Source organism: Coenobita brevimanus, chromosome 28, assembly GCF_032717465.1.
Source record: "Coenobita brevimanus isolate Jiangsu-jjx chromosome 28, ASM3271746v2, whole genome shotgun sequence".
NCBI classification, from domain to species: domain Eukaryota; kingdom Metazoa; phylum Arthropoda; class Malacostraca; order Decapoda; family Coenobitidae; genus Coenobita; species Coenobita brevimanus.
Window position 1 is genome coordinate 34,431,569 of NC_136981.1, and position 27,885 is coordinate 34,459,453.

A 27,885-nucleotide genomic window follows, 5' to 3' on the forward strand; every position below is an offset into this window, starting at 1 on the left:
CTTCATATATGGGCAGCAAAACACACCAGTCCTCTCCTACCTTACATCCAGGTCCTTATTTGTACTACTGGATGAACAAGGACAAAGTGGAAGACATACCTTGTCCAAAAGTATAACTTTCCCGAGAGTCATAGGCTTCTTAAAATTGGTAGAAAGATATGTTGATCAGCTTACTTGTACAGTGGTGGTCATAAATAATCACCCATCCTCTTGTACCCCGTGGCTCAGACTAGCTCCTTTATGCGTTGCAAGTCACACTGGAATAAGAAGGGCTGAGAGGGAGGGGCCAGAGAGAGAAGGGAAGATGGGGAGGGGATAGAGTGATGGTGCTGGGGTGGAGTGAAGGAGGAAAGGGAGGGTAGGTAGGGGAGAGAGAATGAAATATGAAGTGGTGGCCACATAATGTATTTTCTTTCATTCATGGCATGATATAAAGTAGTTACTATTCAGTAGATAAAGCTGCATTACACCTTGTAGTGCGGCGTCAGATAACAAGCTTTAGATAGGTGGTTGTATCAAGGGCTGGCTCGTGAGAAATTACTGACGTGACAGATCAAACACTAGTACGGAGCCAGATATTTGTTTTTATCCAGAATGGATTCTGGATAGCCTTGACTTCCGTAATGTTTGTGTATGAAACGTCCTCTACCCTTATATGTAATTAATTTTCGGAACATATCATATGCAACCTTTGACATGGCTGTGTCCACAGTAACTGTGATCATCCTCTCTGAATACACTCCCTCTATACGGTCACCACCATGTCAACTACTTTACTGACATCTCTATAATTATAAAGGCTATTTAAAATAATTTTTCATACAAGGTAAATAAATTTGATGTCTGTGCACATGGGCGGATATAATAACAGTATCATTCATAATCTGCTAGTAGGAAAATGGAACAAAATCATACCCAATCTCCCCAAATACATCTGTGTCAGTGTTTACCGATATTGGTCAAGCCAAAGCAACCAGGAAAGCCTTAATAGGTAGTCCAGTGGCCTCCTGCCTTAATAACCTCTTGCAGTCTTCGCAGCACCGAAGAAACAATGATGTTCATGGTTTGCTGGTTTCGTCTGAACAGCTCCTACTCGTCCTTGGTGTGCTGGAGGAGGCGGGCCAGTGTCCACTCGTTATCTGGCTCTCACGCGTTGTCAGTCTGGGCCCACACAATCTCGATGGCTCTGCACTAATGTTTGATCTTTCACGTCAGTATATATCACAAGCCAGCCCTTGATGTCACCGCCTGTCTAAGGCCTGCTATCTGACGCCACTATACAAGGTGTAATACAGCTTTATCTACATAATAGTAATTCATTTATATCATGCCCTGAATGAAAGAAAATGCACAAATTATGTGGCCACCACTTCCCATTTTATTCTCCCTCCCCTACCAACCCCCCCTCCTCTCCCTAACTCCACCCCAGCATCATCACTCGCCCCACCCCCCACCTTCCCTTCTCTTCCTGGCCCCTCTCTCTCAGCCTCTCTTACCTAGTGTGACTTGCCATGCATACAGGAGCCAGCCTGAGACGCGGGGTACAGGAGGATAGGTGAATATTTATGACCACGACTATAAGGGAATGTATACAAAATGGATATAACAGAGAGAAGGGAGAGAGTGTGCATATGGACGAGCAAAAGACGGGAAATACGTGATGGTGTATGTGTGTGTCTGAGATTATATGGGAAAACGAAGGGAGATAATACATGAAGTAGTATAGGAAGAAACAGGACAGATATATGTGGGTAGAGTGTATGTAGGAGCAAGTGAGAGATGGAAAGATGGTGCTATATTACGAAGAGAAGGTTTTACAAGTAATATGTGAGAGGTTGAGGAGGAATACATAACAGGAAGTAATACGAGAGAACTGGAGAGAAATGTGAATGGAAAGTGTGTGAGAAGTAAGGTTAAAGAAAAAGTTTTTTTTTTTTTTTTTTTTTTTTTTTTTTTTTTTTTTTTTGTGAGAGAGAGAGAGAGAGAGAGAGAGAGAGAGAGAGAGAGAGAGAGAGAGAGAGAATAAAGGTATCTGATAAACACTGTGTAATGATGCGGTTAAAGTAGCATACAGAATGGAAATCATAAAGGGAAGTGAATTCCAGGGAGAGTGAGATAATGAACCAACGACTGGAAGAAATAAACGATTGACCTGAACGGAAGAAAATAGACATATGAAAAATGAATGAGCTAGAGGATATCAAATAATGTAGATGTGCAGTGTCTTTCTTTGCATTCAGAGAAAACATAGAAACTGCATGCCTAGTCCTGAGATATTATTGAAATCCATATGTTCACTTTCCCCCATTTCTGAACATTTTTATTGTAGGGAGGGGACTGACCTCTCTAACAATCACTGAAGGTGTCACGCTCCCCAAATATTGCGTTACGAATAAGATTGCAGAGTAGTTGGTGGGTGGGTCATGCCTGCTGAAGTGGATGAGAATAGTAGTGCTACAATGGACATTTGTGCAGGGACTTCAGGACCTGTCAAGCGCTCGTCAGTCACTTGGTGGAAGGCTGGAAACGAAAGTATCGAATGGAAGAAGTGTGAGTGAGACTGAATGACAGCAAGTGTGTATGGGAAGCTCCCCTAGGACGACCCTGGCAACGAGAGTACAAGTCCACCCAGCTGGGTGACTATGCCATTACTCAGGCAGGAGGTTAACTGGGGTTTCTCTTCTCCACTGGATATATTTTTCTTTGTAAATTCATTAGTGACGTGAAGCGACCCCCTGGGGTACTTGGTGTGTTATGTGGACCGATAGGTGCCGCTTATCGTGGAGAGAGTATCAAAGCAAGATGTGTTTGAAAGGGGACTCGCAGTCAAGTCGGTAAGTCTGTCCCGTCCGCACACGCATCCTTGGAACGTATATTAGTGCTTGTGTTAAAAAGATTCCAATGGTGAAAATTTGTTTCCCAGAGGAAGAACCCATGTAGTGCCAGTAAGTTAGGTTAAGAAATAAATGCAACTTAGATGTAAGATAGTTGTAATTTAGTAAATAAGAACAATTTAGTATAAGTGATGCCAACGGCCATACCACGTTGAGTACACCACTTCCCATCCAGTCAGCGAAGTTAAGCAACGTTGGGTCTGGGTAGTACTTGGATGGGTGACCGCCTGGGAACACCAGATGCTGTTGGCATCCCTACGTGTCAAGTGGGGTTGGTGGAGGATTGGTGCCCCTCCCTGTAAAACAATTAACTCTGAGCTCTTGACCACCCCGTTTGGGATACATGGCGTCTGGCAATGAATGAATGTGAATAATTATAATCTAGTGTAAGTGTATTATAAGTATAAAATAAGAAGGATTTTTTTGTATTGTAGAGATAAGTTAGAAGTAAACATCTACGTATCATGTAATTCGCATTAAGTTTTACATCAGCCGACCACACTCCCTCCTCCCCTCCATAAAACACGCAGGTAGTGGAGATGACGAACATTTAAATTGGCTTAAACTTCATAACCTCTTACTTGAGTAAATTCAAAGGTATCTTTCGGTCTCAATTCACTTTAGTGTTGGAAATGCTTATTGAGAAAGTGCCAGAAGGGGAGAAACAGTCCATAATATTCTATACTGTATATTTGGTTACCTCGATATATCGAACATTGTGCGTTCCCACGTTTGGTTAACTGATGAAATAGCATCCGAACATCATTACGAAGGCTAATATTAAGTGATGTGATCATTCTCGATACTATTCAAATTTCCTCCATCGTCGTGTAATCTTGGTGAGATACGATAAGTTCTAAAGAAGTCAATTCCCAAATGAGTTGCGAGATACTTGTTCACGTGAAAGCCGTAACATCTTCGCATGCAATCGGACTGAGGCATCCGAGGTTATATAAGGCATGGGCGAGCATATGACTGCCGGGAGTTCGACCTGAGCAGCCATGGAAGACAGACATGCTGACATTGCCTGCGACCCGTTGAAGGGGGCAACCAGCCAGCCACAGTCGCCTGTAGCCCAGAAGATCCGGGGGACCATGGTTTGGTTAAACGTACGGGTGGGTTGCGGATTCATCAAACGTCAGGATACTGGCGTTGATGTTTTCGTGCACCGCCAGGCGATAGTTAAGCCAAACCCACGGCACCTCCAACGCTCCCTAGGTGATGGAGAAACAGTGGAGTTTAGCTTGTTTGGGACCCCTAAGGGTCCTGATGCCCGGGATGTTACTGGGCCAGGAGGTGTGGCTGTGCAGGGTTCTGCCCATGCACGGCGACGTCTCACGGCCCAGGGACGTCAGGCTAGGGATCCTAGGAGTCCTGGACAGGTAAACCTTGCTGTGGAGATGTGCATCGCGACGGCGAAGGCTTTTTGTGGGAGTGATAAGGGGGCCTTGCGCGTTCTTCTCCCTAAGGTCTTTGAAGAGAATGGGCTGCCCCACCTTATCATCCCTGAGTGCTTCGTCCGCAATGTACAGTAAGCAACAATAATCGTGTCATGAAATTTGGTGAAAACATAAGCTAACGGGCTAAGCGTCTGGTACATTCCGCCGTCTGTCATATGGAAAGTTCATAATGTTTCACGAGTTACATTTAATCTTTTGACAAAACCACGACACGACTACTGTTGCTCACTGTACACTCGGTTCCTCGCCGACGGGAGCGTCGGGCTCGGCAGCCACGACCTGCTGCTCCTCGCACCACCTCGAGGAAACGGCTTAGGCTGGAGGCTCCCCTCAACAGGCGGACTGCTACCACAGTTACTGACCTGGCTACGGACGAGAATACGACCCAGACCACTGCTGAAGTCCACCACCCACCATCGATGACAGAGGAGGGGCAGGACTCTTCAGGCACTGCCTCCATGGCCGAGGATGCGTCGAATGGCTCCTTGGCTGAGGAGGAGGTCAGTGGGTCCTCCCCTCCTCTGGTGGTGGAGGGCACCCCATCTCGCCCTCCCATCATTGACCTCAAGGATCGGCTAGACGTAGCCTCCTACCGACACTTCCTGGCCCTCAGCGCCCACACCCGATCGTACCAGCTCGGAGCAACGACCTATTCCACCTTATATGATCTGCTTCGGGCTGCCGACCAGGGTGAGGAGATACGACCTGTGCTGATGGTCAGGGGGGAGGAGGTGCGTCTGGCCGATCTACGAGCATTCTAACACATGCTCCCTCCTCGACTGGTCCCCTAGATCGGCGGTTTTTTGTGCGGTGCGGGAATTGGATGGCACATGACATACACACGAGGCTGGCCTAATACTCCACCAGGAGGGTGATGGTCATTAAGCCCCAATTTAAATATATATATATATATATATATATATATCTATATATATATATATATATATATATATATATATATATATATATATATATATATATGACTGCCACACACACACCACAAAGCCAGCCAGGAAACAGGACGTGTGTGCTGGGAAATCCCCAGGTCCTGTCCTCCCCCCTTACTGTTTTTTAACCAGCCCATACCCCACTGACTGGGCTATTGTATGGCCCGGCCTGCACTATAGGTGCAGGGAATCTTTAAACGAATGAACGATATGACTACGTGACTCATTCCACCACTTTTGTTTGATTCACAGGTCAGTGTTTAAGCCTCATAATCTCCCCCTTCCGTTGTTTTCACATTGAGAGTTATAGAGAATAGAGTGATTAATAGTGTTCAATAGCAAAGTTCTTGTGTGACTCACTCTGCCGCCTTCGTTTGATTCGCAGATTTTAACATCAAATCAAGTCGTAATCTGCCAAATGCGTCACCACACTTACATTATGTTACATACAATACACTTCCCCCTCCCCATTAATTGTGTTAGGCAAAGATCTAAATCACTGTACCTTAATCTAAGTCAGGGAGTTTCTGTATTATAAGTCACAAGGGGAATAACGTAATCGAAGTGTATTTCATTAGTCTAAAATGATAATCTCATCCTCGGAAGTTGTTTAAGTATTACCATTAATTGTACAGAGTGTTATGGTTAAATCTCACCATTGAAGGGAAAGTGTTATTGCTGGAGAGGGATGCAGGATGTATTATTGAGTCAGTGGTCTTTATTTCTTTTTACTATCGTCCCTCCTCGAGTCCTTCAGTGACCAAGGAGAACTACATCCACTCATAACTAGTATGGTCCTTCTCTTAGTGGTATTAGATCAATGTTAACTAGGGAAGTGTATCTATGGATTTAAGCATTGATCTAATTTTGGGTATGATTAAAATCAATGTTATACGCTTTTAATTCGGGTTTCCAACTACCCTTCTTTGATGGCTATGTATGGGGCGGCCTGCATGGTGTAGGCTACTGGGGGGAATAACAACTCGAGAACCTAAGTCTACCTAAATTCATGCTAACCCATTCAGTATGAAATCTGAACCTACAGTTTGGACATAAATCGGGTAATTCATTGGTATCTATTTTGGAGTAAGGGAACTAAAACACCCCAGTTGGTTTTGGGTCTACACTAAAAACAGGCTCTGTAATTTAATGGCAGCCATGTTGGTAAGTAAAAAGTGTTATGCTCAAGATCAGTCCAGACGGCTAGCCATAAAGAATTTCACGCTGCCACACCTTCCATCTTCCATAAATTCTAATACAACCTTGAATAAGGAAACTAGAACCGGCATAGAAATTTGACCTATTACTAAATACCCATTACCAACTGACACCATTATAATATCTTCAAATTCAGTGCGCATTCCTAGCGATTTACACTTCAACGCTAAGCAGAGACAAAAGAAATTGTTGCAAGAGGTGAGATTGTAGTGACGACAACGTTTTGTGGGATCAGAATCATCATAACATTATTCTGGTGTCTAAACAGTGAGATATAATGAACAATTCGAAAGCAATACACATGGGGTTAGCGGTGGTAGGCTATTCATTAAAATTCTCGGCAATACACTGATGGCCAGTGAGTTATACATAAAAATTCCTGCAATCACAAAAGTTTTCAGAGATTGAAAGTTTTCAGAATTTTTTTGAGATTCGTCTCTTCGATTGAAAATCCTATAATAAAATAGCTTGCTGAGAATTTTAGCCACATCTGCTCAGTGTTTTCTTTGTCACACATTTTATAGAAAACCACAAAAACTGTAAAGCTGCAACTTTACAGAAAAATAGCTATGCCCCCTCTTATTATCTGAAAGGAAAATGGTTACAGCTTTGCATACCGATAGCCGTTTACTGAGACAAACGTAAAATGAACACATGCTTACAAAGGCAACCAATACCACAAATGGTTATGGAGAAGCTTCTTTATTGTGGCCATAAAGTAACAAACGAGTGACCTATTTATTTATTGTGTAGATTCATTATGGATGGCATGCTATAATTATTTATGGTCTATAAGGTATAAACTTTGGGCATCATAAACAAGCCTGTGACGTTTAAAAGTAGTTCCTGGTCAGTCATATTTGGATCATGTACTTAGATTAACTTAGGGTAGCTTTTTGAGTAATAACAAGATCTGAAGGCAAAGATGTGGAAGAAAGCATAGGTACCTTTTACAAATGTCTCAGTAGCTGGCTAACTGCATGCTAAAATGTAACCATATTCGTTTTATATTATTGGAGGGACAACAGCAAAATCTCTGTGAAGTTACAGTTTTACAGCTTTTATGGCTTTCTCTAAAACTTGTGGCAAAGAAAATACTGAACAGACTTGAATTCGATATTATTCATTCAGGATAAATGGCAAAATATTCAGCCAAAATTCTCAGCAAACTTTTTTATCATAGTATTGTCAACCAAATATCAGCATAATCAATTTGTTTACATTTCAGTTTCAAATATGCAGTCTTTGCGCCAGAAATGAGTATACAGTATGACCCTAAAAATACGGTCAAGGTCATTTATATATGGCTCAAGTATTTGGGTTACCTGGGGGTACTCTCATGTATAATATCAAGCTCAAAGAAGAAAAGTGCAAAGAAAAATAATAATAATAATAATAATAATAATAATAATAATAATACGAAACCAATAAACTTCACCATTTTTATGGTGAAGCATAAAAAGGTAACTAGGTAGTAAGTTTCGACATATATATATTTGGAATTACTATTACTCTTCTTTGCCCCGCCCCCCTTATTTTTCTTAGATCTTGATGATTCTGTACAGGAAGGTAACCAAGGGGTACTCAAGTACTTATGCTAAATATAAACGACTTCGACCTCTTTTGAAGGTTATACATTCATCTTAGGTTCAAAAATTGCATATTTGAAATTGAAATATCTCAGAAACTAATTGAGAAACAGCTATGCGGTTGAAAATCCTATTATATAAAAGTCTGCTGAGAATTTTGGTGGAATATTCGGCCTTTTAGCCTAGTGAAAACTACCTAGTTCAAATTGACTCACTCGTTTCTTTGTAACACGTTTTGGACAAAACCACAAAGAATGTGAAGGTGTAACTTTAGAGAAATGTGGTCCCATCTACTGTACTAGATGAAAGGAATGTGGTTTCAGTCAAATATACAGTTAGCCAGTTATTGAGACAAATGTAAAGTGTAACCATGCTTACAATCAATACCATAAATAGTTATATGGTGAATCTTCCTATTTGTGGCTACACAATGAGTGAATTGGTAACAAATTGGGCTTGCCATATAAAGGGTGAAATATGTTTTCTTAAGTATTATTAAAGATTGCTACATAAATAGCAGCCCTTATTGTATTTTATGTATTTTCAGCTTAAACATAAAAATGATGAAGCTTATTGTTTTCTTAACATTTTCGCGGTCTTTGGATGCGGATCCGCTTCCAGCCCGTAAGTGTCTAACCCACTCTTTGGATGTGGATCCACGTCCAAACAAAGAAATATTCACAATAAATCAGGAATTCTGTCTAGCGTCCTAAAATTTAGTCAGTTATTAGCCTGATTGAATTTCCAATTTGGTGATACTATTTTCATTCATGGAAAAATTTTTAAAATGTGACCAAAAATGCTTAGAGAAGAAAAGCTATATAAACATTCTTTTGTGCTATTTCAAGTCATTCTCGTCACAACTATTTTACTTTATGCAATATCACTCTTTTTTTATTTCATCATATTCCAAAACCTCCCTGCTTTCTAAAGTTATATAAACAAGTCCAATAATCCAAATATTCAGGGGTTAAAAACTTATCAGAAGAGAAAAAATTCAAGCTCTAGGACTTGGTATGAACATTCTTAAGTGCTCTTTCAAACTATACTCATCATAATATTTTACTTTATGCAATATCTCTTTCTTTATCTTTCATCTTATTCAACAAAGCCTCAGCTTTCTAACAGTATAAAAACAAATCCACTAACCCAAATACCTGGAGGTGAAAAAATGATCGGAAAAGAAAAAAAACTCGAGAACACGTCAGGGAACGAGGGAGGGAGAGCAGGAAGCGGGTAAAACAGGAGGGTTCTGCTGGCTGCATGGGGGGGGGGGAGTCAGACTGCGAAAGTGTTATTAGTATTATTTTTGTTTGCACTTTTCATCTTACAATTTGATGATAATATACAGGAAGGTACCTTAGGGAATCCCAAGTAATTGAGCCAAATATAAATAGCATTCACCTATTTTTGAAGGTGGTATACTCATTTTTTGGTGCAAAAATTGCATATTTGAAATGGGAAATATCTCGGAAACCAATTACGGTACAGTTATTTGGTTGAACATCCTATGACAAAAAAGTTTGCTGAGAATTTTGCCTGAATATTTATCCATATGGCATAGCAGAAAGTACCAAATTCAAATCTGCTCAGTGTTTTCTTTGATGCATATTTTAGAGAAAAGCACAAAAGCTGTCACACTATAACTTTACTGAAATGTATCTGTGGTCCCTTTTATTATTGGGAAGGAATATGATTACAATTAAGCATGCAGTTAGCCAGTTATTGAGACAAATGTAAATTGTATCCATGCATTCTCCAGCACCTTTGTGTTGAGATCTCGTTGATATCACAGAGGAGGCTAACTTAGGTCTGTCTAAGTACTGTACATCCTCCAATATGAAAGCCCTTAAACTTCTTTTGAAGGTCACAGACTTCTTCATGATGGCAAAATTTCATACCTCATAATTATACCAAAAATAGTTATATTGTGGCTACACAATAGGTAAATCGGAGATAGGTATTATTTTTCTTTGCACTTTCATTTCTCAGATCTTGATAATTATTATGCAGCAAGGCACTTTAGGGTAACCCCCAAACTTGTGCCAACTATAAATGATGTTGACCTGTTTTTTAAGGTCAGATACTGATTATTCGCGCAAAAATTGCATATTTTAAATTTGAATATTGCAGAAATTATTTGAAGTAAAGCTATTTGTTTGAAAGTTCTTTGATAAAAATGTTTTCTGCTAATTTGGGCTATTTTGTCATTTAGCTTGTGGAAGTGCTAAATTCAAATCTGTTCAGTCTTTTCAATCACGTTTTAGAGAAAACCACAAAAGCTGTAGAGCTAAAACTTTACAGAATCTTAACTGTGGTCCCTCATATTATCTGAAAGGATTATGGTTACAGTTATGCATACAGTTAGCCAGCTATTGAGACAATTATAAAATGTAACCATGCATTCTTCCACACCTTTGTCTTCAGATCTTGTTGATATTACACAAGATGCTACGTTAGATTAACATAAGTACATACTGGACAAATGAATGTCCTTGAACTACTTTTAAACTTCACAGACTTGTTTATGATGCCAAAATTTCATACCTTTTATATCATAAATAGTTATGATGAAGCTTCCTTATTGTGGATACACAGTAATAAATAAATAGGTAACTAGTTATTATTATTATTATTATTATTATTACTGCTGCTACTACTACGGCTAGTATGATGATGATGATATGACAGTGACTATTAATTATTATTATTAATCTTCGCCATGTATATTGTAAAGTTCATTGTTTTCATATTATTATATGTCTTTGCACTTTTTTCCTTAGAATTTGATGATATTATACAGGAAGGTACCCTAGGGTAACCCAAGTATTTATCCATCTATATACCTAGGCTGCTTCCCCAAAGGAAAAATAGGTAGCCGAGACAGGACGACACACTCCCAATTTACTCATCCGCTCAGACACATTCATTCGCAAAATATAAATGGCCTTGGCCTTCTTTGAAGGTCATATACTCTTTTTTTGTGCAAAAATTGCATGTTTTAAAAGATATGTCTCGGAAACTAATTGAGATACAGCAATGTGGTTGGAAATCCATTGCCAAATAAGACTGCTGATAATTTTGGCTGAATATTTTGTCACTAAGCATAGTGGAATTTACGTGATTGAAACCTGCTGAGTGTGTGTGTGTGTGTGTGTGTGTGTGTGTGTGTGTGTGTGTGTGTGTGTGTGTGTGTGTGTGTGTGTTTTAGAGAAACTCGCAAAAGTTGTTAAGCTTTAACTTTACAGAAATATCATTGTGGTCCCTTCTATTATCTGAAAGGAATATGGTTGCAGTTAAGCATACAGTGAGCCTTATTGAGACAAATATAAAATGCATTCATGAGTTCTCTCCTTTTCTTCAGATCGTGTTCATATTATACAAGAAGCTAGCTTAGTCTAATCTAAGTACATGATCTAAATATGAATGACCTTGAACTATTTTCAAAGGTCAAAGACCTGTTTTTGATGCCAAAATTTCATACCTTATATACCATAAATAGTTAAGGCGATCTTCCTTATTGTGGCTTCACAATAAGTGAATAAGTAACATTATTATTATTATTATTATTATTATTATTATTATTCACTCATCTTAAATGTCGGGACCAACTGCCTAGCCCCGGGCTCCTACGCTCCTCATGAGGCAATGTAGGATTGGATGATGGATGGATGGATGGATTAGAATTATTATTATTATTATTATTATTATTATTATTATTATTATTATCATTATTATTATTATGTGATAGGTGGGGGAGCTCTAAATATGAATGACCTTGAACTATTATCAAAGATCCCATCTCTTCCTCAGCGATTTACCCTTAGCATTCTAGATGATACAGTACATACTTTGCATCAGTTACATGCAAGACGATACTGAGGTATACTGAAAGAATAAGTCGCCAAGAAATAAGTGCTACGAAATCACCAAAGCCATTTATTGTGCCGAAAAAAAATCGTCGACGAAGATCTGCTGCGAAATATTCATTGTAGCCGGTGCTCACTTCCCCAGCCGAGTTGCAGGGAAATAGAGGGTCGTATTTGCAGCGGCGTCACGGAAGGAGAGTGGCGAGTTGTTGGTGGGTACGGGAGGTGCTGGTAAGGGAAAAGGTGTGGGAGGTGGTGATGGGGATTGTGGTGGTGATGGTGGTAGTGGCTGTGATGGTGATGGTACTGACAGTAATGGCAGAATTGATAAGCATGATGATGGTGATGGAAACGTTGGTGATGGGGATGGAGATCTGGATGGTGATGGCGATGGTCAGGGTGATGGTAGTACTGGTAGTATTAGATTTAACAGAATCAGTGATGCTGGTGGTAGTAATGGTGTTCTTGGTGATATACAGATATACATGGGTGACTTCTCTGTCTAGCTATACAATCATCCTCAAACCTCTACCTATCCTCTAAAAAGATGATGGTGGGTCTTAGAATAAGTGCAACTTCATCTTGCAGTTCACTAGGTTCAGATGTCTCTGGCTGTTCAACTACAACTATTACCCCCCGAATCCGTTCAAGTACCTTATTTCCTTTTTTACCTAGCCCGTACCGCGCTGAAAAGAGAGAGAGAGAGAGAGAGAGAGAGAGAGAGAGAGAGAGAGAGAGAGAGACATTCCCCTGTACGCCAGCGGATTTTGGATTTTCTTTTTTCTGGCTAAATATAAGATTTCTGGCACTAATAAAAGTAATCACTAAAACCAGACAGTCGGTTGAATCGAGTCAGGTTGGGTTCACTGTACCTCTGAAATCTTAGCGGTTACTGAGAGCAGAGCAGCTGTGAGCTTGTGAACCGATTTTGGATTTTTTTTTGTTCCTGGCTAAATGGGCTTAATACATTAATATAAGATCCATGCCACTAATAAATGAAATCGCGAAAGCCAGAAAGTTGGTTGAATCGAGTCATGTTGGTGCCGCTCGATATCTGATATCTTCAAGGTTACAGACAAAGCAGAGCAGCTGTGAGCCTAGTAAGACTCACTCGCCTCCTGTGATCCTAAATCAGTGTTTTATGCATAGCGAAGAGGTGTCTGAAGTTAGCGAGATATGATATTACCTTCCATTTTACTTCGGTTGCTTGCAATGACTACTCAGTGCTGCAGGATGTAGATCTATGTCACCGGCGTTTATGAAGGTGACGTAGATCTATTTCGCTAGCGTGGTGCGGGTTAATTCCTGCTTTAACCATACAATGTCATTCAGATTATTAGAGTACAACTCATATTATAGGGAGGCTGCACACACACAGCTCTTCTCAATAGGGTGGAGTCAAAGGCTTTTCATCTCATTAACTCTACTTCTACTGACTCCCTTCAACATCTGTCTCTTCACCACACTGCTGCATCCTTATTTCTTTTCTATTGCTGCTTCAATGGTCACTGCTCTTCTGAACCGTCTGCTTGCATCCCTCTACCACTACGGAGGGCTCTAGTATTTGTCTAGCAACAAACTCTCATCAACTTTCTGTCAAACTTTCTAAATGCGAGAGTTAACCGTTACTCTCAGTCCTTCATGCATGCAACAGATCAGCTCTAGCACTGTTTCCCTCTGTCTGTATTTCCTACTGCCAATGATCTCCAGTCTTTCAAACGCAGTGTGTCCAGGCATATAGAAATGAATAGATCTTGAATTAGGCTCTGTTATCTTGTTCTTTTTTTTTTTTCTTGGAGGAATGAATTTGCGGGCTCCTGATCCTTGGTTCCTTCTTCTTTGCATTAAAAAACGATAAGACAGATAGATAGCTGGACAGACAGGCAGAATATTAGCCTTGACTTTTACAAAGGATGACGGGACATCAGTTCTTTTCGTCTTTGATATTGTGCAATGTTTCTGTCTCCTCACTGGAACACTGCTTTTCGTCCTGTAAACTAGCTGGTTATAGGGTTCATGTGGCTCCGTGCGAGCTGTGTTCCCGCTCACTGCTGTGACGTGGTGTAAACGGTGCTTGGTGTAGAGGGGCATGTGAATGTCCTTCACACACACACACACACACACACACTCTCTCTCTCTCTCTCTCTCTCTCTCTCTCTTCACGTATCATCCAACAATCTCTCTGACACACTCCTGTCAGCGGAGTGTTGTCGCCCACACTTAAATTCACTGTCCCCTCTCACATATCTCACTCACTAGCCATTGTTATTTTAAGTGGAACGGGAGGGAGTTGACAGTTTCATGTTGATGTCTCGCGGTGTGTCTGCCGGTGTAGCGGTGTTGGGGGCGGGATGTGGACGTGAGTTACTGTTATTGCCCTGAATAATGTGCACACGGTTATAAAATTAATGATAATTTGCAGTTTGACCTGATGTCCCCTTGGCGTTATAGTCAGTCGCTATTTTTTTTCAGAGTTATTAAAATGTTATTTTTATTTGCCTGACATTTGATGATAATTATACAGTGTGTTAGTCTCATCCGAAAGCTTTAATAAGGAGTGAATGTCTGTGTTCAGTTTTTCGCTGGCCACTCTCTTCACAATTCTCTTATTTCGTGTTTCCCAATATCCTGTTTCTGAATCCTGCTCACCTTATCTATAGTATCTCGAATTAATGTCATGGTAGTAATGGTGTTGGTGATGAACGTCTGAATAATGTCTTTGTTCTTGTTGCAAATCTCTCTTGCCCATCTTCACCTCATTAATTTTCTGTCATTTCGATATCCACTTCCTATCCTCCTCCCCATTTTCACTCGTACTTTTCCTTTCGGTTCCAGTATACACGCCCTTGCTTCTTTCATGCACTTATTTTCGCCCTTTCACTCACAACGCCACTCCATCTCTCCTTTTCACTTTGTTTTCAGTTCTTCTTAAATTCATGTCGCAGCTAATTTCACGCCTCACTTTACACTTTCACTTCGTGACATTTGTTTTCCGTCTCATTAGGTTCGTAGCTCGTAATTCTCTACACTCGGCGGCATCCTTACATCGTCGCTCTTATTGCTCAGTTTTATTCTGTCTGTCTGTCTGTCTCTACACCCTCCTTCTCTCTCTCTCTCTCTCTCTCTCTCTCTCTGTATAGGCATATATATATATATATATATATATATATATATATATATATATATATATATATATATATATATATATACGATATGTGAAGCTGCAGAACGTGGTGAATGTTTTTGGCGTATCCGATAGAGCCAGAGTTCCTGGGGTTTGAATGATGAGTGAATGGAAGCGTGGCCCATTGGACTGGGCAATTTTGGGCTGTCTGGACATTTCCTTACCCTGCCCTTGGGTGGGAAAGGAAGTCCGGATGATGATGATGATATATATATATATATATATATATATATATATATATATATATATGTGTGTGTGTGTGTGTGTGTGTGTGTGTGTGTGTGTGTGTGTGTGTGTGTGTGTGTGTGTGTTTGTAATCAGCACACCAGCAATGGACCCACGACATCGCAATTTCCATAGAAGGCAAATAAGTATGGAGATGACACCCGCCAACATTTTCCTCTGACATATTTCTCCGGACTGTCGGATACCTCACGTGGCCGTTATCAGGGTACAGACGCAGGATCTTACCAAGAAGACTAAACTTGTTTTGGAGTGTGCTTATTGGTAGGATCATATCAAGGAGAAATAGGAATGATTGGGCTCACTTGGAATGGAAACGTCAGGATTATTAGGTTCTTCTGATATGAAGATGTAGTGATATGATTCTGTTACCATGGACCGGTATATGTTTACAGGAACTGTACTTTGGGACCTGTTGCCATGTAGACGTGCGGAGGTTTAGCTTCTGCTGCCATGAAGAAGTGGGAACATTTCGGTTTTCTGCGTGGAGATGTAAGAATGATTGCTATGAGTTATATTGTCATGAAGACGTGAGAATGCATGGATATATCATATAGTAAAGCTATTCTGCCATGGCAACGGTACGTTGTTTAGGTTCCCGTTCCATGAAAACAATGGGATGTTTAGGTTCTCATGCCATGAAAATTATGAGATGTTTAGGTTCTCATGCCATGAAAACAATGGGATGTTTTGGTTCTCTAGTCTTTGAATCGTTGGGATAATTTAGGTTACCTATGTTTGGGTTATGTTAGCATAGAGACAAGTGTACGAGTACGTTTGGGTTTAGTTGCCATGGAGACAAATGTACCAATATGTTTGGGTTTTGTTGCCTGGGAGGGATAGGGATGTTTAGACTGTTGACCGCGATACTCATGAGAACCTAAGAGTGAGCTCAAGTGTGAATGCAGTGTTGAGGCACATTCTCACTGATATTGGTGGATTGGGAAATATGCTGCCGCAAACTGACTTATCTTGTATATCGGGAAAGAAAATCCGCAGTGTACTCTCCAGTCATTAGGTCCTGTTTTGGCCTAGGTTTTCTCACTACCACAAATACTGCAGGTGAGAAACAGTGACAACCACTAACCCTTTTGCTGCTTCATAACTCTGAGGAAAGTCAGTACTTCCTTAGGAGTGAACACATCTGAAGGGTAATGCTGTTTCCTGTGTCTCGTCTGGCGTCATGTACAGTAAGCATACAAAACGTAGTAACTCTACCTCTTGTTGAAGGTTAATTGGCGTCACTGTCCTAAGTCGCAGACCAGTGATGCTTTCTTCAGATGATGACTTCATCGACAATATTGCTAGGCTAATCGAGGAGGGACTTAGAGAATGACGACTAAGCTGCGTCATCTGCTGAGGGGCAAGGAAATGATCACTCTTGCATTAAACTTCTGGAATGGGTTACCTTGTCCTGAACACATATGCTCATTTTTGTTTTGTAATAATAAGCTGGATAATGGATGGGTCAATAGGATACAGCAGACGATATTACTGAATTGAAATGGTTATCCAGTTTCAATTATCCACTTTAACAGTGACCTCTTTTTTTTTTTTTTAACCCTTTCTATTTGTTGCCGCCTCTATCTCCCTCACTCATAAACCATAAATGTCTTTTTGCTTTAGCTCCTGTCTCGCCTCCTACCACCTCTGTCTTTCTCTTTGCATAACTACCTTCCCGCATTCCCTCCTCCAATCACCGCTGCCTTTCTCTTCCCGTCCATGCTTTCCTGCCTTCCCTCCTCCAACCACCTCTGCCTTTTCCTTCCAATCAGTGCCTTTCTGCCTTTCCTCCTCCTACGACCTCTGCCTTTTCCTTCCGATCCCGGCCATTCTGCCTTCCCTTCTCCTATGACCTCTGCCTTTTCGTTTTGATGCCTGCCTTTCATGTATTGTTTGTTAAATTACGTAATTGTATCAATTTTATCCCATTTTGTATGCTAAATAATTTACAATGTTATGCAGTGCAAGAAAACTCTGGATACATTGGATGTCTCCGAGTTGGTAACTGTTGCTTTTCTCGAGGAAGCAGTAGATCATTCTAGTACATAGGGAGCTAAATAAGGAGGTGGAAGAGCCATGGGGGGTCGGTTTCGTTTCAGCTCAGTTTTAGCATTGTTCAGTGTCTCTTCAGTTTCAGTGTAGTTAGTGAAGATTGTATAGCTCCGATATTTCTGAAAACAGTGCAGTGTAGTTGACAAGTATTAAATGAAATTCTTTGGAAAATAAAGATAGCAAACTTAAGAAGTCAATGTTTATTTACCACGCCTGAGCCGATCTTCTTCTTGTGCACTGAGAGGCTGCGTCTAGGAAGAACACCCCACTGGGCAACATCCTTCCTACACTGAACTACTGCTGTTCGAGCCTGTGGCAGTGTAGAATGGTGACTTCAGTAATATCAAATTGTTACACTAAGGAACCATATATATATATATATATATTATATATTTCATACAACACTTTGAGACACAATTACAAAATCTGCATTGACATTTATGTATGTTATAATTTTATTATTTTTGAGCAATCATGAAAAATGTAGAATGTGACTTAGTAAATATTCTCATTATGCTAAGAAAACCGCCTAACTTAGTGCCTGAAGAATAGCATTAGCAGTGCCAAATGCCCTAACACAAGAACCGGAAAACAGTCAACGTAACACAAATCACTAAACACAGAGACACAAGAACAAGCAGAGAACTAAACTCAAGAAACAAAATACATACCACATAGGGAAGATGAATAACAACAAATAGATGAAATTTACACTGAAGTAAATAATGATGACACTTGGTCAGAGTAGATGTAAGCAGTGAATTTTATAAAAATTTACCACAGACTAACTATAACCTTGGTTATACAGTACTAAAGTCAGGAAAAATATATAAGATCCCAGTAAATGACGATTGCAAGGAAAACACTGTAAGGCTGGCTAGTACATTATACAGCAGGCAGCAGTGCATTACCTTCTCCATAAAATTCCAATAATACTCAAGTGCCCGTGTATGTCTTTCACGAGGATAAAGATCTCAAAATTTTCTGGAACTGAAAAAGACAGGATCGAGATAGAGAGTGTAATCGAGGAATGTCAGCAATATTTCGCAACAAGAAACATTACAGATGAGAAAGGAAAAATAGCAGTTTTTGCAGCTGGAATAAACCAAGAACGATGCCTAGCTGGCAATTTGCTCAAGTCAGACAAGCTGTTGAGAGTTTCATCATTTGAGCAGTTTAAGACAGAATTTCTCAGGAAATTCTGTAGAGGCAGGAATTTTCTTGGTGGTAGAACCCCAGATTTACATGAAATTGTAGACCTACTAAGGCAAACACTCATGCTCAGATCTTGGGGAAATAACAGCAGATATTTCCATTATTAAGAAAACCCTGTTAGCTAACCAAGAAAACTCAAATTGGGTCACAGTTAATGGTAAGATGTCACCAGTGCATGTCGTTGAAATCATTGGCTACATATCAGCCCTATGCAAATTGCCTGAAAGTGTTAAAAACCGCTAAAACCATACCATATAATCCAGGGATGTGCTTACTTGACTTCATGTATGAGGTGGAATTAAACTGCAGCAAAGCTGGCGTGACTGAAACATCAAGGGCCAATAGGACAGTGATGAAAGTGCCAGAGATTGTTGCAGGGATAAGTAAGTCAATTCCTGGCAATGACCAGAGACAATCTCGATCAGAATATAAACAAACAGTCAGGTAAGCTCAGAGACTCGTTTTCGCACACCGAGTAACAGGGAGGTACAAAAGTCTGGCCGAAGTCCCAGTAGACATCGGTCGGCAAAAAGGCAAACAAATGGAAGATCACCACGTAGGTTGAACTCAAGTGACACACTCTGTTATTATTGTGCATATCCTGGTCACACAAAAGTGTTACATCAAGAGTAAAGAAGACAGGCAAAAGACAAAAGGGTTTGAATCCTTTTGCAGGAAACATAACTCTTCAAGTCACCCAACCTCAGACTGTAATACAGTAGAATAATTAGTATCTATCTACAGTTGGAGGGAAGGTTGTACCAGCACAAAAGACGACAGCACACAGTACAACAACAACAACAAGAAAAAACAAAAACAAATAGCAAACATAGGAAGCATTTTTGGAGATGAAAGCACTTTGGTCTCTGTTGTATGTGAAGATGAAGAGATTTCTTTTTCTTTTTGCATTCAGGCTCACTAGTGAAATTAATAACACACGATGAGTTTGAAAGAATTTTTAGAAATAGAGGAAAAGTGACTTTTTGGAAAATTCAGACTTAAATTTATCCACAGTGGATTGTAAAGAAATACCAGTTATTGGTATGATTGAGTTAGACATGAAATTCACAGAGACCACAAAATCATTCACTACCACCTTTAACGTAGTAGAAAAATTATCAGTTAGAGGAAATATACTGCTTGGACTAAATGCAGTGAAGGCACAAAAAATAATGTTGATGCCCCATTTCAATGGCATTAACTACGACAGCAAACTCATGGAGGAAATTCCATCTCCTGTCACTACAACCAACAATTACAGAAAAAACTAGAGTCACAAGAGCAATTACACACAACACAAAGAATGTAAAGTCTGACATACAATCTCTCAAAGAAAACTAGCACATAGACTATCCTTCACCAACAAACTCTAACCTCTCATCCACTCACCCACAACCCAATCGTGACTCAATCACTCATCCAGCAAGCATTAATTATGATATAGAGGTACCACCAAAATCATTGATGCAAGTTACGATTAAGAGTAAATTGAGAAATTGTAATGTCATTGTATTTGAACAGACTATTAAAATAAATGGCCTTTTGATAGAAAGTACCCTATGTTGGGTAAATGACATGGGTGAGACTAATGTCATTTCAACTAACATCATGAACAGAGATGTGAAGATTAGGGAGGAACTTGTATATGAAACTTAGATATTTGCCCAGCTCCTATACGCTAAGTTACAGTAGCTGGAGCATCGAGCAGAGTAAACTCGTCAGACAGAGAGTGCATAAAGAAGCATTTGATTTGCTCAGAGAATTCTAATGTGGAGAACGATTTATTAGAGTTACTACAGAAGCATCAACGGACTGTCGCATTACCTGGTGAAAACTTAGGGTGTTCCATTCTACAGTAATACAACACCATGGAAAAGTAAAACAGGATACACAACCAATCTTTGTGCTAGCATACAGAGCTGCACACTCACAGCGTGCACTAGCAAAGCAGTATGTGGATGAAATGCAAATGTTGGAAATCACTGAACCTTCAGTATCCTCATGGAATGCACCACTCTTCTTTGTACCTAAACAAAACAGGAAAATGGGGATGGTTGTTGATTATCACAAACTTAATCTGGAAACCATTCCAGAGGGAAGGGAGAAGTAGTAATTGAAAAGGGCAGACACAAAAAGAATGAGAACATGAAGAAAGAATAAGGCAGCTACATCACTTGAGTGGATAATGTTTGACAACACCGACCATTGGGTGAATAGATTAACGGGGAATAAACATATTCGTGTGGAAATGGGCTCAAGGGGACACACACATCCGTTAGCCAAAATGGTGCTCCAGGGGTTTCCTCCCACAGGGGGGTGGCCCCACAGAATCCCAGGCAATGCCAGTATGGGTAGTGATTTGAACCCTGTTAGTGATTTTATATTTGCTGGTAATCTATAATTAATCTTAATATATGTTCATTGTCTTTTACGCATTCTTAGTACACATTTCCTGGTCATATATATTCACATGTAATATACATTGCTTGTGCTTTATACTTGCATATGTGGGTTATACTCCCCCAACTTCATCTTTAGGCTGGAAAAGGGGGGATGATGACGAGAACGTTGATAATGATGAGGACAATGATGGTGATATAATGGGGATAATTTACATTTGCTTGAGTTTTATATGTATGATTTTCATAATATTGTCAGTCATAATGGCCGAATTGCTTGTGATTTGTTTTTCCTCACGAGTTGTGATTGATATTTGCTTGGAATTAACTATAGATGTGGTAGGTGGGGGTACACACCGTCCATTCACTTGATTAATGCTGCCCTCAAGTGACTCTACACTAGTACTTGCACTTGTTTTGCAACCTATACCTTCTATCAGTATCAGATTACCCTCTACTGGTTCCCAGGGTTAAACTTTAAACAAGTAGGAATCACCCCAGATCTGACTTAAGTAAACCATTTATACTGTTTGTTTGTATTCTTGTCCGACCGGACCATCCAACAATACACCTCAGCTTTTGATCCCTGTTAATATTATGGTTATCTACTCAAGGGAGGTGGAACAGCCTTGACGCGATGGAGAGGCAGTCAGTCAAACGTGAGAGCCTGACATGATACCAGGAGTCAAAGGGAAAGCGTGGCAGGATGGTGGCCATTGAATGGCAGGCTATTTTGCATATTTTTACTGTCCAACACTGCACAGAACCACTGTATTCGTTGACTACCAACCTGACTCACATCAGCACAGTCGTCAGAAAATCAGTATTCAAAATGGCTCATCATACTACAAAAAATGTGTGTGTGTGTGTGTGTGTGTGTGTGTGTGTGTGTGTGTGTGTGTGTGTGTGTGTGTGTGTGTGTGTGTGTGTGTGTGTGTGTGTGTGTGTGTGTGTGTGTGTGTGTGTGTGTGTGTGTTCCCTCCACATCTGGTCTGCCCGAGATCCTTTACACAAAACTGAGGAGCCCATCTACTCCACAACAGAGGACCTCAAATACACAAACACACTTCACACAATCGTCTGACACTATCATGTCTAAACGGTGAAATATGGCTTACCAATATCATGCACAACTTCTTTTCTGGGACCTCGAATGGTAATTAACTGACCGAAGAGAGAGGCTTATATGATGTATATATTCAGGACTGAACGTCCTCATAACAGTGCAAGGTTTGTAGACAGGTCATAAGATTGTTGGGAGACAGATGAAGAATCAGAAGGTGGGGACGTGAATATCATGGAACTTGTTAAGTGTTCCTTGGATAGGGAAATGGTAAAGATGCTGAATGATGCCATGAGACTCTCACTCTTGGTGCTCATCTTCTTAACCTAGGCCTTTGTACCTATGGCAGGCTATTCACTCATCATTCAGGTCACCACAGTTACCTTCCCAAGGTGTTACCCTTGGTACTCATTTTACCTATCAACCCACAAAGGGTAGATGGACATCTGAGTCGAGTGAAGTCAGCTGTCTGGTGATAACACAGGCTGGCAGCTTCGTGGCTGGAAACACTAACCATAGGGCTCGATAAAGAAAGTACATAGAAGCATAAACGTACATCTGGAGTACAACTACATATATTTTCAAATGAATAATGTGAAAAACTCGTTCTGCAAACCCTCCTGCCATTAGTTCAGCTCTTCTAACCAATTCCAAGACAAATGCTCCCATGTCACAACAAAGGTATCACCATCCTACTGCTACCAGGTTATTGTTGAGATGAGCCTCTGTCTTTAAAGGTTTTGTAGTGAGAGCATTTGTCTTGTGGAAACTGGTTTTAAGAGACCATGTTGGAAACTGGTTTTAAGGGACCATGTTAAGATTTGTCTCCCCGTTTGAGCATATGTCTAAGTGGTAACTTTTTTTAGCATAATTTTATACCTTCTGATCATTTGTCTTTTGATCATTTGCACTGAGAATATTTGTCGCATGAACATTTGTCTTGTGAGCATTTCTCTTGCTAACATTTGTCTTGTTAGAATATGCCTTGTGAGCATTTGTTTACTGGATATGTGTCTGTTAAGTATTTCTATTGTAAACATTTGTGTTGTGAACATTTGGCTGGTGATCTTTAATATCGTTTTGTGAGTGTTTTTCTTGTAAGCATTTGTCTCTTGATAATCGCCTGCCATTTATCTTATAAGTATTTAATCTGAACGCATAATTTTGTTTTGTGAGCTCTTGTTTTGTATTTTTCTTGTGAGAATGTCCATGCACGGCTATGTCCACTTGTCCCCACAATCATATCACCACATCCCACCTAAGCACTTGTCTGGCTATGTGGTTAGTACCTCACCATTCACTGCCTTAGCATTGCATTCTCGTCAGTTAACCCTTTCAATACAGCGACATCTATAATAAGCTCATTGTTAGCTTTCTCCAGGAGGCTTTATTAAGCTAAAGAGAGCATCCCAGTAGTGAATCAGTTAATCTAGAATATATTTAACCTTCTAGTTCGAAATGTCTGAATAAAATCTTCCCGAGATAGCAAGGTTAATAACAAAGGACACCAACATACTGATAAAGTTATTAAGAATCCGATCCACCTCCACTTTTAATAGTTTCTTTTATTTAGTCCTTTTATATATTCTTGTGTGTATTTTTTTTTTATTCCGATATAATATGGAATATAATGAAAATACAAGAACCTAATAATGTGTAAAATGTAAAAGAATCTATTACACAGGGTGCTTTAAAACCCTCTAAGAGTCTAAGCCACCGAGAATTCTGTGATCTCATAAAACCGACATCCATGAACATTAGTCACATGTAGAGTGAGACATTCAGAATCCTTAATCAGTATTCATTACGGCCATTATTGGATCATGGAATCATCCAGGTAATTCCCGTGATAATGGGTGTCAGTGGGACACAGTCTCTGCCACACAAACCCAGCACAGGGCCGGGTGAAGCCACACATAACTCACAACCAACTCCTTCATTAAATGTTGGCGTCATTGTTCAGCTGGCATTCTCTCTCTCACACATAACGTACTTGCTGCAGTTAGGTAATGTAGAGGTGTGTGTGTGTGTGTGTGTGTGTGTGTGTGTGTGTGTGTGTGTGTGTGTGTGTGTGTGTGTGTGTGTGTGTGTGTGCGGGGAGGGAAGAAGCAGAGACTGATTAAGTGAGGAGAAAGGAAACCGGTGTGAGGTAATGGACAGAAGCGTCTCAGTATCCCCAATTTCCCTCGTTCTCCCACATTCATCATCTCTCCCTAATTCCTACATCCAGACTCGTGGTTCTTATCCTTATGAATATATATCCTTGAGTTAAAGTTTCCCTTTATGTAACATTTAGCCGACCGGTTTCTCCAAGTCAATGGAAGGATTCTGTTACTGTCTGGCGAAGCCAAATATTAACACCAGCCGCTCTATGAATAATTTTATGGATCTCTAATGAGAATGGGATTTATTAAAGTTTCATCGTAACCCTTAAGATGGAAAAGGCTATACTAAGTCGTCTATGCATGCCAAGTGCAATAAAAGTAATGTCATCTGAGTGAAGAGATTAATCCAGATGCAACTTCTATTAAAGGTGGATATACCTTCTCCACAGCCAGGGACATAAACCGGATTAAATAAGATACTGGTGCGTAAGCTAAAATATGTTAAAGAACTCATCTGCCTGAAGGTACTCGGCACGTTTATATTAATTTTGATGAAATAATGCAGTTTCTTGTTAGGTCTGGGAAAATAAACACTTCACCATGTTGATGACACTGCTGTTCAAATATGACCATTTCAAACACTGGAATACTGTTGTCAGTTATTTGTCCTTAAAAGTTGGATTGATTTGAGGATTTGCACTGTTGCCACTCATTTTGGGATTTTCTTTTTCTAGCTTCATGTTCATTGTTTACCATCCTTATATCCATCTCCATATTTCCATTTTGTCTCTTCCGCAGACTGATTCATTAATGCATTCTTGTCCTCAGATTCTTGGGCCCATTCCTCTTCCTTGCCATCACACTGTCTCATACCTCAGCCTTGCTGCCATTATTTTGACCAACAGTCTTGTTCGTCCTCTGTGCTCTTTCTTATTCTTCTCTCTCTCTCTCTCTCTCTCTCTCTCTCTCTCTCTCTCTCTCTCTCTCTCTCTCTCTCTCTCTCTCTCTCTCACTCTGCATTTCAAATGTCTCTCCTCTCCCTGTCTTCCCCTTCTTCCTACACCTTTTCTCTCTCCCTGCCTCTCCTGTCTCCTAACCCCTCCTCTTTCTTTACTAATCAAGTTTCCATAAATTTCTCATCTACTGCTCTATCGTTCTTCTTCCTTTACTTTATCCAACCTCTCTCATTCTTCTTTTCTGTTATATCTTATCCCCAATCTCCCATCCCCTTCTCACTCCCACAGACATGCAAAACACCTCTGTAAAGATAAAGCCATACGGGGGATAGGAGCAGGGTAGGACTTGGGTACGCCCACTCTCTCAGTATAGTCTCCCTACATCTCCTACCCTTCCCCTTTGAGTTATTATTTCCCTTTCTGTATTTTCCACCTTACCTACTTCATTCATTATACCCTTCGTTCCCTGTTCCATCATTTCCCTCTCCATTTTTCCCCTCTCCCCAGTCTTCCTCCCTCGATTTCATTTTCCTTCCTTTCACTCTTCCCTTGATCCACCTCCCTCTACATATTCACTCCATTTTCCCCTCCACCTTACACTTCTCCAATGCATTTCTTCTTCCCTCTCACGCTTATTCTCCTCCCTACCTTTCGCCCTCATTTTCTGAAGCCACTCAAGGTCATGTCAAGTCCTTTTATTGGCTACAACCCACCCCCCTCCACATTTTCTTGACGGTAGGGATATTTTAACACCTCTTTACCCGCACATGAAGCACCACGTCACTCCTCCCTTCCCTGACCCTCCATCTCTCTCCCTCATCTCCCAGAAGAACCACTCAACCTTCACTCTCCACCTTTACTTCTGTCACTCCCTTATCGTCAAACTCCAATCTGCTTCAATTCCTGTGTGTGTGTGTGTGTGTGTGTGTGTGTGTGTGTGTGTGTGTGTGTGTGTGTGTGTGTGTGTGTGTGTGTGTGTGTGTGTGTGTGTGTGTGTGTGTGTGTGTGAATTTCATTGTACGTTGACACTACTTTTAGTGTGCGTCAATCATTGAGAGTTCATCATAATCATTGATGCCTTTCTATCTATCCTGTATCTCAGTCCTGCTTATTCAGTGTTTTCCTACTTCCCTCCACTATTCATTCTCCAACATCCTCCCTACTCTTCCTTGTGTCACAAACCTGTTCTTTCTTGCCTTAATCACATTGCCTTATTTCCTCCCCTTCACGTCACAATCACCTTTCTTGTCTTCTTGTTTCCCAGAGCGACAGCCGTTCTTCATCCTGCCTCTCACTCTGCCTCGCGCCTCACCCTACTCTCTGTCTCCATCTTGTTCCACTCCCTGTCTCAAACTCTGCCCCCCACCTTTCCTCACTCCCTGCCTTAACCTCTGCCTCCACCTTGCCCCACTTCTTGCTTCAAACTCTGCCTCCCGCCTCATATAACATCCTGCTTCACACGCTGCCTCCCATCTTGCCTCACTCCTTGCCTCACACTCTGCATTCACCCTGCCGCACTTCTTGCTCTACATATTTAGCCTTCTACCTTTCTTCACTCCCTACTGCAACTCTGCCTCCACACCTTGCCTCATTTTGTGTCACATAGTTAGCCTCTCTTCCCGTTTCCCTGCTACACACTCTACCCCACTCCATGCCACCCTGTTTTCTTACCTCACCGGCATCTTTGGTTCATTTTCAGTATTCTTGCCTCATTCTCCTCCTCCAAATCTCACCCTATGTTTCTCTGTTTCACTCTTTGGATCCCTTCGCCACTTCTTTCCTACCGCCCTTCTTCCATTATTCTTCATCCTGCACCTCATCCCTTCCTTGATGCTTCATTCAACTCCTTTTTATCACTCGAGAGAACCATTTGGTCTGTTGCTGTTTGCTATTCTCTGTACTTTCTTGTACTCCTTTCTCCTCAACCCTCCCTTCCCCTTCCTAATAACAGTACCTTTCCCACCCATCTTTTTTTTTTTTTTTTTCATGCACACGTCATAATTGTTTATATATTTGAGAATAATTTAATAAGTGTACTTTATCTACATAAACAGTTTAACTGACTTTTTCTTCATGGATAAAAAACCTTCGTAAACCAATTCAATTCTGTAACGTTTTTGTTATTGTGGTTTACTCCTGGTACCAACAGGCGAGTATATACAGCAAAGGACACTCGCCGAGTGACGGAATTGAGGATACGTTAACAGACAGGAGTCAATAATAAAGAGATGTTTCACCTTTTGTTTCCTGCAGTAGGTAGGAATGTCACTGCGGGCAAGTCTCGACATGGATCAAGGGATAAGACAGGATACCAGAGCATCCAGATAATCAATACAGTCCCCGATCGGATGAGTGGCATTAGAGACTTGTTTAGCTTTACATTTTATTTCATTTCCCTAAGATCATTACATACAAAGTAATGCTAAAAATTATCTATACGGCTGCACAACAGTTAACTGACTCGTATAATGTATCATCTATGTCCAAATTCAGTTTTATAACACATGTCCCAGTTCCACCTCACAGTGTTTTCCTGGGGATGAGAAGCATAATTAGACTTGAGAAACAATGTAATTACGTAGTTAGTTCTCATCCTTCTATTTCTATATCAAACTAATAATTTTTCATGTGGTCGAATTTGGGTGAAAACAAGTACATTTGTTTCTGACCTAACAGCACTTACTTTCA

General features: G+C 40.5%; 1 non-coding gene across 1 annotated transcript; it reads left to right on the forward strand.

The window, feature by feature from the left end:
- The first annotated feature begins 3,027 nt into the window (after positions 1-3,027).
- On the forward strand, positions 3,028-3,146 carry LOC145394854 (5S ribosomal RNA). The gene has a single exon (XR_013896499.1). It is a non-coding gene; the product is annotated as a 5S ribosomal RNA (ribosomal RNA).
- Positions 3,147-27,885: the final 24,739 nt, after the last annotated feature.